Source organism: Anopheles gambiae, chromosome 3 (assembly GCF_943734735.2).
Source record: "Anopheles gambiae chromosome 3, idAnoGambNW_F1_1, whole genome shotgun sequence".
In the NCBI taxonomy this organism is placed as follows: Eukaryota; Metazoa; Arthropoda; class Insecta; order Diptera; family Culicidae; genus Anopheles; species Anopheles gambiae.
The window spans coordinates 90,554,616-90,570,498 of NC_064602.1; the positions used below are offsets into that span (position 1 = coordinate 90,554,616).

Consider the following 15,883-nt stretch of genomic DNA (forward strand, 5'->3'; position numbering starts at 1 on the left):
GAGTGAAAAAGGGTTCCGTTAGAGAGACGGAAGCAAAACCGCACTATCTCCGTGACAATCTTCTGCAGCGATTAGTGAAATCTTTGGCCCAGCTGTGGAAGAAGCGTCTAAAGAAACGGCAGTGTTGAGCATTCGGCATTACAGGTAAGTGTAAGGGGAAGGTGTTGTAGGGATTGAGTGCATTGTGAGTTCTAGATTTGATTTAGATGTTTGCCAGTGACTGGAAGGTCAGCGAGGAGGGCTAAGAAAAAATCCAATATGTAGAGAATGTCGAGGTCATAATAGGAACTGAACGGGTCTTGTGATTGTTCTTTCCTGAGTGGTCAAACCTATCTTACCAGGACGGTCAGATTTAACTTACTGCTTTGGATGTTTAAGCCATCTAGTCACCTGATTTAGGGGCCTACTACGAATCCGCTGTCTATGTCGTTGATGAAAGCGCGTTAACTGATCGTTCGGTGCCATGTGAATGACTTGATCAGGCCACTGGTTTCTGGGATGTGCCTAGATTGCTGTTAAAACATAAAAATACTTCACTTTTGCTCATAAACCTCGAGCAGTTTTCATTGTTTTACTCCATAACGACTTGCTGTACAGTGTCCTCTGTAACGGGGCTAGGCTTCAAATTTGGAAAAGGTTTGAAAGATACATTAGATCCGCGGTCGATAGGCAACTTCATCGAAGGTATGGCTTTTACTTATTTAATGAATGTTGGATCTGGGAAAAGTTTCTTAAAAAAAAACTGATGACAAATGTCCAGTGAATATGTACAATCAAATTATGAATTATTAAAAAAATCCTAATAATCTCCAAAATCTTTATGAAAATTTTATAAATCATAAGACAGACATTTCGAGCATTTAGAGCAACAAACCACAAGGTTTTCTTATCATTTTTAGATTCTTCTCAAATATTTTTCGATCACATTTATTAAAAAAATTTCGACAGGATGCCAAAAATGGTTAACTTTTTGTTTAAAGATATATAGCACACAGTCAAGATAATTTAATAATAAAAAACTCCAGAATAATTAGGATTATTATAAAAACCGTAATCGTAAGTCAAAAATCTTTGACAAATCTTGTAAATCTTGATGTTACTTGTTCAAATAGGATTCTATAAATAATCTATAATCATTTGTTGGTACATAAACCAAATTGTGTAACAAATTCAAACGTGCGGGGGATATACCCAAACATGTTTGTGAAACAATAAAAACACCCAATCTTAAGAAGTAGCTCATCTCATCACAAAGCTTTTCTCGGGACAGTAGTTCAATAGAAGCCGGCGCCCTTAAAAGAGAACTAGTGATGGGAAAAATGAAGTTTCATTGGAATCTTTTCCATATATTAGGTTCGCAATCAGTTTCCGGAATCGGCTCCGGAATCGAAATCCATTCTCATGGAGATTTCCGCATTGATTTCCCTTCTGAAACTTCTTGTTTTGATTTAAGAACTGATTATCATTCTGGAGCTAATTCCAATTCTGAATTCAATTCTATTTACGTTTCCGGAGCGAATTACGATTCCCAGGTCGATTCCAATACTGATTCAGGAGTCGATTCTGATTCCAAAATCGACATCGTAGGCGATACCGGCGTCAAATCCGAATCCGGAATCAATTTCGGAATCGGAATCGGCTTCGTAATTGATTTCTCGTTTCTCGTAATTGATTGACGGAATCGGAGTCAAGTATTTCCGATTCTGAGCTCCCACCACTACAGTATGTTTTGATGCAACAGAATACTAAGAATCTTCTTAACCACTAAGCTCTAAAAACAACTGCATCAGTCCTGCTACATATTGCATTAATTCGAAAGCCTTTTACCTTCAGAATGTGAATCTCCAGTAAAGTATGGCATCATTATTCAGTGCTCAAAAGGTGATCTAGGGTCGTTTCACGTAAAAAAAAACACACACACACACACACTTCCGCCCATATTGTTACATTTATAGAGTGTTTGCTAAAAAAACCCCAACATCCACCAGCGTGTTCAATTAACACTTAATCATGCATTACTAATGCGATCGTTGGCTTGCTTCCGCGTGGAAAGTCTTGGCTGGCGGTGCACAAAAGTGTGCAAGTCTTTCGTTTAAAGCTGGGATGAGGTTATTGATTTTCCCGTTCAACCGGAGCCGCCGAAATCATTGTATGGCCGGGGGCAAGCAAAAACACAGGCGAAAGGAAGTCGTCCACGGTTCCTTCCCATTAACTTGTACAGCGAATGGGGTGGTTAAATGGGGTGGTGGCGAAGTTTTGTGGACGATCGTGTGCCCACGTGCTTACAGTCTGGGTTTGTTTTTTCTGGTTGACCGGTTGATCGATGATAGCGGCCATCGTTAAAGGCTCGTGGACTTGTTAACTGCTTTCCTCCGGAGGTCGAGAAAGGGACGAGCATTCGTGTAATGGGAGGTTTTTTGTTGCTGTATTGTTTAAGTTTTTAAATTCTTTTGGGTGTTTTGTATTTCTTTGGCGTTCCACCAGTTCCGAGTACCGATCGCATGTATAATGTAGGAAAGAGAAAGAGAGCGACCACCTTTCGTGACAGTGTAAATTGGATTTTCTTCGACTTGTTTTTTTCGTTTGCTCGCTTTTTTTGGAGTAATTATCCTCCCCTTCGTCATTAATTGCGTTCGCAAACGATGTACGAAGCTGACCACGGACAACGTTGTTTGGCACATGTTGGCCTTCCTTCTCCCCCCGAAAGGAGGCCCCTCATCGATGGCGAATGTCAGGAGGAGCAGTGGACTTACAGGCGGTTGATGAATTTTGGCCAGTGAAGTAACATCGTCTAGCGTGGCGTTGTGTTTTAATTGAGTCATTTTACAGGAATTGATTGCCGAGTGCAGCTGAAGGATGTGCGATTCTCGCTTGATTGGCACCAAGGAACGCCCCTGGCAATGAAGCACATTAAAATTAGATCACCCCTCGGTGGCTTCACAGCCTGCACGAAAAACGTCTATTCTAGGAAACAGAGCTTGATGAGGAGAGTTGTTAGATGCAGAAGGCAAATGCCTAATTTACTGCACTTCTACTGGGACTTCAATCAGCAGTCAAAAATCGCCACCCAATAGGCGATTAATTGGATGAATATGTATTGCGCTCTCGCTGTTTGTTTGGGAATTTGTTTGCATCGTTTCCATCGTTGTAAATCGAGGTCAAGTTAAATGTTTCATACATTCAGCTAATAAAATGACCATTGCATACGCAATAACGCCGCAGCTCACTCGGGTCGGCTTGCGGAAGGTCTCGCGCCTTGCGCGGATTTCTGCCCGACGAATGGCGCCTTAAACACTCATCAGCCTGACCGTTGGAGGATAAAAATAGATGAATGAATTTTATCGACGCATTCGACGCATCATAAAAAAAAGATGGTTTTGGTTGGATGAGAAGAAAAACACTAGGCATGGAGGTTTTTTGTGGTTCATTTTCCTCTACGATGCTGCTGGTGTCCGATGTGTTGGCTTTAGTTTCAATTCAGCTTGGCGTGGTTTAATCGTTCGTTTCGAGCTTCATTGATTCGAAACTGTCGATGAAAAGGTGACCTCGAATGGGTATGGTGTGGTCCTGCGGATACCTTAGGAAAGTGCACGGCGTTTTTATTAAATGCGTGTTACGCACTGTTTACGGAGAGTGTGTGTGTGTGTTTTTTTTTTCAATTATTTTCCCATGTATATTTGAGTTGTTAAAAACAAGCTTTTATTCCACTGTACAGTAAAATATCAGAAAATTCATAGGTCATTTGAGTGGAATAGAGTTCAAAAACAACTGATTTGATATTCGTTGGAACTGTTGGGACTGTACAATTCTTATTCTTGCGTCGCCATATTTCACCTATTAAATATGCGCCTCGCACCACTGCACCACGCGAATGCGGAAACGAATGTTTATTTTTGCGATTAGCAATTGGTAAGAGCGAAAAACGAAGCCAAACGCAAAAGCTACAGTCTTCAAACGCCATCATTTAACAAAAACAGAAGAGGAAAGACTTCAACAGCCAGTAAAGCGACGAACCTTTGTTGAAGTCTTTTTATTTTTTTTTATTTTTTGGTTCGAATTATCGTAAATTATTATCACCGTAAAGCTTATCTGTGACCTGCACGTCTTAGGTATGCATTCCACACCCACTGCCCACTTGTTGGGATGCGTATGGGGGAAGGGAATGGGGCAGTTAATCGATTATCCAACCCATCATCCACGCACGCACGGTACCGCCCGGGTCACGCTAGGTCAAAACCTTCCCCCCACAAAGCCAAGGACACGTGTGTCGGTGGATTAAACCTTCCAATTTTTACCCCCCCCCCTCCCTCAATTTTCAGCAATGCCTTAATGAGCCGAGTATTGAAATTTGATGGAATGTATGAAGGATTACGATTGCGCAACGTACGGTTCGCCGCCTGCTGATAGCGGGGGAATTATGCGTTAAAAGTGAAGTCACCGCCGGATAAGATCGGAAGGCTCCAGTGCGGTGATGTGATCGCGAGTGTTTATGTTGCTGTTTTCGATGGAAATGGTGGTAGGCTCGTCTCTCTCTGATAGCTTTTTAATGAACCTTAAACGTTGGCTCTTTACGCTGGATGGAGAGTTTTGATGGCGTTTTAGAAGATTGATGAGGCTCCACCGCTCACTTCAGTGCAGTGTGTTTCCGTTTTTTTTTGTTCAAAGGCGGACGTTTCTTGTGCCCCTTCCTTATCGTGCGTATTTAATCGTGTTGAATATTCCAAGCTACCTGCACCGCCCGAGGTTCAAAGGTGTGTTACGTCGGGCTGCTTAATGTTAAACACGTTACAGCGCAATGGGTTTGCTTCCGAATTATGCGCACAAGATCGACGGATGGGCAGTCGCCGTCTCGCCACGCATTGCGGCACGCTTGGACCTTTGCTTCGGGTTGACCTCCTTCCGGGAGCCCTTTTTGTGTGTGCGCCTCGGCGATAGCATCCGCCTCCACCGAAGTCATTTCCACTCCCACTGGCAATGATCAAAAAAAAAAAAAACGCCACACACAAACAAAAGAAAGCAAACGAGAAAGCCTTCTGGTGTTGGTGGTCTGTTGCAGCATAAATTTGGACGACCAGCATAACTGAGCGGGTGCGGCTGTTGGTTGAAATAGTTTGCTCACAGCTTCGTGCTTTTCTAATGCCAAGTGATAAGCCTCCCCTTTTCCAACCATTTGCACTCGAATGTACTGTTGTGTGTGTGTGTGTGTGTGTGTGTGTGTTTGTGTAAATAAAAAAAAGAAAAGCTCATACACAAGCGGGGCCAGAGTGTGCGCTACCACCGCTGAATGGTTTTTATTGCGCCCGTTCAGTGGATTTTATTTCAGCTTTTTGAATATATTCAATAATGTAACGGTTGCCGGGCGAAAACCTTCCCTCCCGCACAAAGCAAAAGGGGTTGGGTTGGGCCGGTTGGTTGGTTATGGCATGAAAATTTATCGAGTGCACAAATTTGACGCCGCACCGACCGCGCCGTGGGTGCGTGAGGCTTTGAATAATGGACGATGATTGAGCGGCGAGCGGAAAGTGTTACCTATTTTTTTTTGTCTGAGGTTAGGGGAGTGATAGCGAAGGTTGGGCTGGGGGAGGATTTACTTTATCTCAACAAGAACCAACAAGCAGAACCGAGTGGCTTTTGGGTGGAAATTTATGTTTATTTGTTTGACATTCATTTGAACATATTTCTTTTTATACGGTGATGTTGTGTTAGTCGGAATCAAAAGATGTTACTTCCACTGTTATGTGTTGTTTTTAGTTTATCAATTATTAGGTCAATGTTGTATTTTTCTCTATTTCAGAATTTATTTTATTTTTCGTTGTTTCGATAGCTTTTCATACCCCTTGAATGTCATTTATTGATTATTCTTTTGCTTGACGTGTTTTTATGTGATCTTTCCATTTTTAAGATTGTTTTTTTTAACCAGTTCAAAGCCAATATTTTCCCTCGTGCATTCACGAAATGTACAAAAAAACGCGATCGCCATCATTACGCAAAGTAATTTAATTTCTGCAGTGGCAAAAATGCGCTGGCCATGATTCGTGCAAGGCGCGAGATCGGCCCACCGAGCTAATTGTTTACGATTTGTTTTGATTCCCTTCGTTCGCTCGTTCGCTCGTTCCGTGGTTAGTGGATGCTGATTGTTGGCTAATTCTGCAGCACGGCGCCGGCGTGCGTGCGTGCGCTTTTCCACGAAAGGCGGTCTCCACCGCTTCGTGCAGAAAGAAAGTGCGCGCCGCCGACGAATGGCCGACCAGATCGAATGTTCTCGTGCAGCGTGTGCGCGGGTGGGGGGGGCCTGCGTTAAGTCGATCGGGTCAACTCGAGTGTTCATTCGTTACGTTCATTCGACGGTGTTCACTCGCACGGGTGGAAAGCTGCCTGTTGCCGAACACTAATCGTACCTGATTTGTGACAAATGTTACAACAGCAAATAATATGATTTTTCTTATTTTATTGTATTATTACGGCTCATGTTTAGCCATCTTTTGAGCCCTAGAATGTTGATTTAAATTTTACTAAAATTTCTGGTCATTCCGGTTATACTCGGTAAAAACATGATTTTGGTGAAATTATTCATTATTATTTATTATTATTCAACGAGATCCTTCTGCAAACAACTAAATAGTAAAAACATTCTCACATTGGGCAAAATATCTCTGATTAAAAGGTTTATTGATGATGCATAAATAACAGTCAAGTAATTAAGAATTCCAGTGTTGCTCATGACTTAAACGTATTACACAGAGCCTAAAACTACAGGGCCTTTTAGGGGTTTTCATAATTTTGCGACACTTTATTGACTCTTTGTTACGGGAAGTGAACTTTATGTCATGGGAAATGGCCGTTACGGCACCTTTTTTGGACAGATTTATTTGGAATTTGTGTTTACAATCCCAACTCCCCACATGAAAGAGCCAGGAAAGTGTCCTAAAACTACGAAAAACTTTTAAAAACCACTGTAACGGGTAATGTAGTGTATGCGTGAGGTTATAGTTTAAGAATAATATGTATAAGTATATGTGAGTTTAAAGTGTAGCTTGTATTTGTAATAAAGTAGGTCCGTCTAGTCCAGTCCGTCGATATGCATAGATGTCACAGGTAATAACATTTGAGTGTGTGTGTGTGTGTGCGTTTTTTTTTATTCATCTCTGTAGTATTTACGACCACGTTTTATTGGTTTCGCTCCCCACTTGTAAGTTCTACCTCGACCTTTTTTTATTCCAAATATTTGTTTGTAGGTTTAGTGACAGTGATTTATTTACGGATTTCTTCACAATCAGTCGCATGCTGCTCTTGAAATCGTGTCATCTCGACAGCTAGTAATGATTAATTTAAGTAGATTTTTATGGAAACTTTGAAGTTCTTTTTCTATTCGAATTGAAAACAGAAAAAGCCTAATTTTTATTTTTTTATTTTTTGTTAGCAATTGCTGATAAATTAACACAAATAAGTTTAAAAAAACATATTTTTTCATTTACATCTTTGATTGAACTTTAAAGATTAATGATATTTTCTCAGATTGTTTTGCCATATCTTAAAGTTTATGTACTATATCAACGCAGCTTGTTCACAACAATAAGGATGATGTCTTTGGAGTACGAAGCTCCCTTTCATTCATGAACGAAATTTTGTTCCATTCGGTTCCACTTCGGCACGGCTAGTGTTGCGTACGGCCCGTTCCCTTTCTCCATTCCTTCGCAAAGCAAAGCGCGGAGTTCATGCGATAGCTTTGCTCCGTTGAGGTGCTTTACCACTACCACCATCAACCACCACCGGCGGACGCTCGCTCGCACGCTCGGATGATCGACGGTTCACCGGGCGGGGAAGCCACTTCACCGGTCGCAAGCGGCCGGCCGTTCCGTCTGTTTGTCACTAGATTTGAACGCGTGCAGACACACGTGCGCGCCTGGCGGTCGGTGGAAAAGGTTTGAACCAGTCGATAGCAACGCATCCCGCAGTGCTGCTGCGGGCTCTGACGCTGAAGCAGGACGGGTACGGTTGTGCTTTTACTTGGCTGTGTTTTTTAAGACGTTTCTGGTGGTTCGAGGCTAACAGTGGCTTGTGCTAGTGTACTTTTTTTTGTATATCTGCTAGTTTCAGTGTGTGTGTGTGCGCGGGGGTGTGTTGTTAGTTTTCGGCAATTCGGGAATCTAAATAAAAGCGAAGCAATCAGACCGAACGGTACAGTGCGAGATGGTGAACACACTTTAAGAAGCAATTGTACCGATGTGTTTGAATTCTTTTAATTTCCTCTTACGAGTGTTTGTCTTTGAAAGTGTGAATTAAGTTTTAAAAAAACCCCTAGGAAATATTGTGCAACATAACCTTTCGATCGGATCGATGCTTACCCGAACGAAAAACTCCAATCGAACGCACATGTCAATGCCGGTGCCATCGTCGAAAAATGTCTGTGGTACTGTATTTTAAACAATTTTCGATCACCAACCACCTCAAAAAAACACGTTACTGGACGACCGATTGGATACGACCGAAAGGATGCCCCAATGTAACGGACCGTGAAGTCCGTAGTGGCTTTGAGCGTTGTTTTTCTTGTGGTACTCTTGTTGTCTATCGAAGCGCCTGCCGATACAGCAGCAAATAACAAAATCAACGCGTAAAAGAAGAAACTAGGCACGGCAAAGTAAAGCAGAACAGTGAACCGCGCGTGGTGTGGCATATGCGGTTAAAGGTGGTACGGTTTGATTGAACAACAATGTACAGAAACGAAACGAAAAAAAACGGTTCGTTTCAGCCGTGACCGCGGTCCGTCCCCGCGTATGTGTGCGGAGTGGTCAGTAAAATTCATTTTACACCCGTGAAAAATGGCACATACGGGGAGAGGCCCGCTGGCGAGTGAAGCAGACCAACGAACGCTCGGCCACAGACAAACGCAGACACTTGTACAAAGTTGTTGCCACTGCCCAGAAGCCTATTTTACTTGCCCATCTTTCACCGGGGGGAGTTGTTTTTTTGTTGGTTTGGTTCGCTACCAGCCTCGATTCGATGGATGATGGACCCGTTTTTCCAACCTCACCCGACCAGTCCCGCATGTTCGCATTTTCCACCCACTCACACACACACTCAGCTTGCTGCGCGCCTCTGTGTTGCGTTATTGTTTGCGTTCACCGCCAGTCGATCAAATTTTCCATCGTGCTGCGAGTGTAGCAGGGGTGGGTTTTCTTTCACTCTTTCACTCGCCATTTCGGCCAATCTGGCAGGGTGGCTTTTTATCGGTATCAGTACATAATTCGTCGATTGTTTGCCAGGGAAGGTGCGCCAGCCAGGCCGTTGTGTGTGTGTGTGTAGGTCTATTCATCAAACTCCAAATAGCGTTCCACTGATTGCGCCATTTTTGGGCTCAGAATGTGCGCATGGCGGGCTAATGCGTGAAGAAATTATCATGAAAAGCAATAGACACAAACAGAAGGCACAAAAAAAAGCAGATCGCATTTAAAAAACGCCGTATGGTGTGCGCGCGCGAGCGCAGTGAGAAGAGGGAACGAAATCAACAACGTTCACCCCCAAATGCGTGGGGCGTGGATATGCGGCTCTGGCCCGTTTTTGGGGGAAAAAGTGAATGGGGAGCGATGCTCGTTTGGTGAATTCGTGTTTTAATTATCAAGTAGCTGCAGACGGTTGGATGATCTTCCATGTGTTGATGTTTGTGCTTTTTTCTTCTTCTTTATTTGCACGCCTGGGGGACTTTCGATTGATTTTCAGGTCGTTATCAGTGCGTCTCTTATGTGACCCGACAGTGACGGTATCAAAGTAGCGTGGAAAAAGACCCAAACTGAAAAGTGGTTCGAAATAGTGCCTAGCTTGCAGCGTTAAGAATGTGACCGGTCCGATGTAAAAGCGCTTGGAGCGAGAACGAAACGCAACAAATCAACGCTATATTAAGGTAAATCTTTTGTTTAAAATCTCTCCCACACGTAAGTGTTTTCTCTGTTGTACATTGTAAATGATGGCATGTTGAAGGAAGATAAAAATCAAATAGAATTTTCCACACCTCACTGAGGCCTCTTTTTTTTTTGGGGTATGATGATGGGTTTTCGGCTCCAAAAACTCGTTTGACTGGCTATTTTGAATTCCATCACGACCGTTGTGCGGTGTCGACATTACAAACCCGCAATCAAACACCGAACCTATGGCATTGTGGTTTACGATTTTAGGCAGGTTGCTAGCTCTGCGGTTTGATGATCTAATCTGAAGGGCGGGGGGGGGGGGGGGGGTGTACACGAGCACTACCACCCAGCAAGATCAATATTTGAGCAACACTGAGGAGCAAGTGCAGTTGCTTCCGCGCACCAGAGGCACATTTGGGAGACATGTTTGTACATTCTTTGTACAAAGCGTCTCAAGGTGACGCAATCTCATTTGATCTGGATGGGTTTTGGGTAGGAAATTTGAATTTCTAGGTTTCCTTTTGCCCCCGCCGCTGGGGTCTTTTGAAGTCATGACATGCATGCTACAGCGTGAAATGAAGTTGTAAACTATTGCCTAAGGAACAAGTTTTGTTGACCCAAACATCATTATTTGTTTGGTGTTTGTACTTTATTAAAGCGCAGAGAGATCAGTAATCTAGATAAGCTCATGCGTTGAGCTTATTTACTTGTTTGAAGTGTCTTTGGCAAGTCCAAAATTCCTGAGGATACCAACAATTTACAATTGTGATCTCCTGCTCAGAATACTCCCATGCGCCATGCTCCATTGATTGGAACTAGAAAACAGGAAACAGGATGTGATTGAAGAATACCGCAATGGGAATATGCCTTTCAAATGTTTCTTAGAATGTGTACAGCGCCTGAGTAACTTCTGGTTTAGCCGCTGTTGAAATTGTTGTAATGTAAAGCTGAACGCCTGAGCAGTTTTGATGTCCATTTTATGGCTTAAAGAAGATGCCCGGGTCACAGAACTTGTTGGTCGGACTTTCAAGCCCCGCCGGGACTCATCAAATCTGTTTCATTTGAGTGAAATGCTAATTATCGAGCTACTTTTCTGTAAAAAGGCTTATGTATTGGACAAACAAAATGTTAAAATGTTAGAAACCAATTTTTATAAGATTATAAAACTACTTGTATACGTATTCTTCTGATATGACTGAATGTGACGCAGTTATTTGATCAACTTTAATGGCATTACGAATTTTAGCCGTCAGATTGAATCGCTAACTAGAACGCACTCTGTGCTCTAGCGGTTTGAAATTTAATACGATTTAGATTTGATGTTTAAGGTCATTGTGGAACGTGTTGGCTTGAGCCAATTTAGCTCATTTGAAGGACGCATTTGTCGCGCATAAAGTTAAACAACAAGATTCCAAATGAACGAAGGTTATTCGACCGAAATCGACCGTTGATTTATGGTTGTTTTTAACGTAAGCTCAAAATAATAATGTCCAAAGGAACTTTAATAGTAACATCCCCGTTTGGTGTTTAAATCGTCCTTCTAGTGTGGATTGTAATTGATCGATTATTGCTAAAAGCAATCAAAGATGTGTGTGTTTTTGTCGTTATGCTTGATGGTGTATTGCGTATTGGTTCTACTAGTTCTTATACGACATATTGTATGAATGTGCCTCTTGCAAAACAAAACTACATTTTGCTCAATTCTTGCTTTCTTCACTTCCAATCGGACTCATTCCAGTAAGTGATTTAGAAAACCCCGTGACAACGCTACTGCGATCAAAACAATACCATTTAGAAACCAGCTTCAAAGGGGGTTTTCGTTTCTCCATTTCCCATTAGCCCTTTTGTGTCATTTCCAAAAAAGCACCCACCTTTCCACCGGGTGATCCATTTAGTGGCCCTTTTCACCACGCATCGTTTCGATCAACCTTAGCCACAGCTAATGAGGTTATTGTCATGGCGCTGCGGGTCGATTTCGAGAGCACCTTTCTCTGCCGCGGACAGACACGACGGTTCCCAGTTCTGGCAGAAAATAAAAGCAAACGCTTCGGACATCGGAGAGCACCGGCGAGCTAATTTATGCCAAACACCTGCCGGGACAGATCCGCTGCTTTCGCCACCGGGTTGCATTGTTCGCTATCTGATTTCCCATGCTTCCCATGTGGACCCCCCAAACCAAACGTTCGGTCACTATCAAAACAATCCACACCAGTATCAGTGCGGAGATTCCTTTCTTTTTCAACTAAGCGGAAAAAATACAGCCGCGCACAAACTGCAATCGCGGGCGTCACTTTCACTGATTTGCGTCGCCGTTTGCCTGCAGGTCAGACCATCAGAAGAGGGGGTTGGTGGTGGATTCAGTCGCTGAAAACAAGCTCCCGTAGAACCTCTCGTGCGCTTTCCGTCAGAAAATCAGCCTCCCACTTTTGCCAGCCGGAGCTCGGAGCACGCTTTCTTTCCGGGACCGGAAAGCTTTGTCGAGGCCTTCGGGGAGGGAGTTTATTGATATGCCTACATGGCTGGGGCGAACGGAGGCTGGAAGTAAAATCTTCGCGGCGTATGATTCGGTTTCGTTTTCGGAACCGCTGAAGAACCGGTTCCGTAGAGACGGCAGCACCAAACACACCGGTTTTGAGGGACATGGGAAGGTTTTGAGTAGTGCATTGATTTCCCTCACGCCTTTGAGTGCTGAAGCTTTAGGGTCTGGGGAATTAAATGTGAAGATTAAATTACCATTAGGCTAGGGGACAAAAAAGCCCATTTCAACCGCAAGTCACCAAAACGATGACACACACACACGGAACTTAACAATCACAGGTACTCGGTATAGGGCATGTCTCAGATCTATCCGTTAGATTAGGTGTTGATGCAGCTTCAGGCATCGAGCTGAAGTGGACACGACTACTGACAAGGAAATTTCTACATCATAATTATAGGCAAAAGTGTTTTCCTCCCGCAGCAGCGAAACCTTTCTTCGGTATAACTTTCTCCCACTGGGATTGATTTTTCAGCCGCTCATGAAGATCTTTTATGCGCTGATGCGCTTGAGCCATCCATCTTTTCCCACTGCCACCCATGGGATCGAGTGCCGGTGTTGTGTAATATCTTGAATCTTCCTCCATCGCGGTGAAGAGGAAGCACCGTCTTCTCGATCCATACTGCCAAACGAAGGTGGCTGGTGGCGTAATCGACCCTAACCACCTCCTACTTGTTCGTATTAATTTACAAAAAGAAAAACTTCTATTCCGGCATAAGAGACGAACCCCGCCGGTGACCTTGGTTGACAAACAAGGGGTACACACTATTAATAAACTTCCCTGGTGGAGTGGTTTTCTGTGGTGCAGAGCGCAATGTGCTGACAGAACGTGGGTTTTTATGGGCCTTGTTGGGCGTCTGCATAATTAGGATGTATCATCATCACTCGCTGATCGATGATCGCGCCACAAGCTTGCCGAAAGCAAGTGGGCTGATCGAATGGGTTGGGCGGACGTAAGCTTCTGCTCATCGTCGAAAACTCGTGATTGCGTGCTTCCGAGGAAGGGTGTACACTGCTTCAGTGTACAATCTCGCATCGGAACGGGTGAAACTTATCACAAAATAAGGCTGAAAGAACGCGATCTTGCGACCGTAGCTAATTAATCATCGGCAACACGTAATCCCGCTTGTTTTGCGATCCCGTCACGCGATCGTCAGATGATGCTAGATGAGGAGGTTAACAGTAGAAAATGCGGATTACTCGCTCTGCAGTGCGTGATCGCGGGCTCGGCAGAAAAAGTTACATGCCTGGGGTTCGTCGCTTGTGCAGACGACGCGATCTTTCGTTGCTTATAAAAGTCTCTCAAAAACAGTGAAACAATCCGCACAATGGTTTGGAGGGAATGGTAGGCAGGCACGCAAAGCTCGCGCACGTCGTGTAAGAATCATAATTGCGTGTTTTGAATTCGAACGAACACGAAAGCAGTAACGAACGAAACAAAGACATCGGCATTACGGGGCGGATGGCGTCGAGGGCGCGTTGAACGCGATAAGAAAGGCCACTTTCTGCGCACTTCCGTTCTTCGAAAACACGCATATATCAGGGAAGGGAAGTGATAAAGGGTGTGCACTTATTGGTGATGACCTTTTTACGCTGCCTTCATCACTCGTAACCGCCCTCGGTTGCGGTGTCGCTTTACTCTTTGTATGGTGCATCGGGCTTGATTGCAGTTTTCTTCCCGTTTCTTCCGCCTCGTCGTACGTGCTGTGCTGATTAATTTCGCCGCCGAGAGGAAATGATCGCTCCGAACTGTCGGGCATGTCTCCGCGCGCGTTATGGAAGCGCAGTAAAACTATAGTGCACACGAGCGTCATAACACCATACGTACGATTATATTCTTTCCATTCGTCGAATAAATGGCAAACCGGTAAAGAGCACATGTGTGTGTCCGTTTTGCTATTGTTATGATCAAAACATTTAACCCGAAAGCGTTACGTAATACTATTTTATAGGCTCTTCTTTTGGACTTCGCCTAAAAAAGGCTACAAAATGTAACTTTAAACCATTGGGAAGAGACATGTTAAAGCAATTGGACGCTAACTACATGCCCAGTTTGCTAAAACCGAGCTAATTAATTTACATTCGCCAAATAATTAGCTTCCGGCAGGCTGGTTACATAATGCAGTGTCCCTCTCCATCATCCCGTTCTGCCTTCCCCCCGTTTGGCATTTAAACTAAATAATCACTTTATTGCTCCGACCAGCCAGCAAAACGTTCGCTCAGCCATCCAGATACAGATCGCTGTAGCGTCGCGGACTGTAGGTAATTTGACGGTTTAATGGGGCCCTCGGTCCTGAGACTTTCGGGTGAGAAATGTTCACACTTTCGCATCGGTTGTGGAGTAAACAAAACAAGAGGCAACAACAAAGCGGATGGCAACATTAGCTTCCCCGTTCTTTCGCTACAACAGATGGGATGGATGGGTAGCGTCTGGTGGCAGTGGCAGTGGCAGGCAAGCTATATTTCTTTTAAATCTAATTTATGACAGTTTAGTTGCCTTCTCTCTTGTCATGGCTTTCTCTGGAATGGCAACCACGGGGATAGGGTGAGCTTTTTTATCGCCAAAGGTTTTTTTTATTGCTAAAGCTTTATTGTCTCAACAAAAGAAGCTGCCACAGGGTTATGTGTTTGTGGTTATTAAATTAGATTATTTGGGACAAATTTGACTGCTGAAACGTGTTTTACTGTTTAGTAGCTTCATCGTTACGTTTGGTTAGACGTTGTTGTCTGTGTCTCTAGTCAGTTCTGTCACCTAACATCAGATAAGATAAGTAAATCCAACTCTCAAACATGCAAAAGTAACTCATTAGCAATTACTGTAGCCCATCATTTAAAATCATTTGCATCTTTCTCGAACCTCTCTGACGTTTTCTCAGCTCTGCCAGTCGATAAGATCAACAGTTTAAATCACTTGTCACAAAGCTTAAATGACACCTACACCTGCAGGCGGAGAAAGGTAAAGGGTTCAGCCCCAGCCCATCAGTAGGTGTGGGAAAATCGTACGCTCGCTACCTTTCTCTTATTCAAAAACTCGACTTGCCTCTTCGTTCCTGCCCCGAAGCGTTTAATGAAGCATTTTCTAATAAAGAATTTGCAACACGCGTGTAAGCTGGCTGATAAGTATTCGCGTGATGGGTGGCATTTTGGCGTTCCCCTTTGCGTGATTTATACGATCTGCAACGGTCTGCTTATGTGCATGCAAAAGCGCATCATTTAATGTATCACGTGCAGCAAACGTAAAACACGTAAAGTTCATCCACAGAAAGTAGCGAATGATTTTTTTTTTTGCCAAAAAGCAGTCATTTAAAACCATTTCGTTGTTGGGATTTTCCCTCCCCACTCAATGCCCACTTTCTTCGCTAAGCGATCACTAGCTAATGAGCCGACGAAGGAGGAGAAGCAGGACGTCCCATTTGACCGGGTGAAATGGTGTGGTCCGTCGCGT

General features: G+C 43.7%; 1 protein-coding gene across 4 annotated transcripts in view; it reads left to right on the forward strand.

The window, feature by feature from the left end:
• The window catches only part of LOC1280864 (uncharacterized), a 32,986-nt gene continuing 17,103 nt past the window's right edge, over window positions 1–15,883 (forward strand). Inside the window, exons 1-2 of one of the 4 annotated variants that reach the window (XM_061662340.1) lie at window positions 7,822–7,922; window positions 9,718–9,898. The gene's annotated coding sequence lies outside the window, so the exon portion shown is untranslated. Of the gene's footprint in view, window positions 145–7,821; window positions 8,179–9,717; window positions 9,899–15,883 lie in introns of those variants that run through there. The other 3 variants (XM_061662339.1, XM_061662338.1, XM_061662341.1) reach the window with 3 other exon arrangements.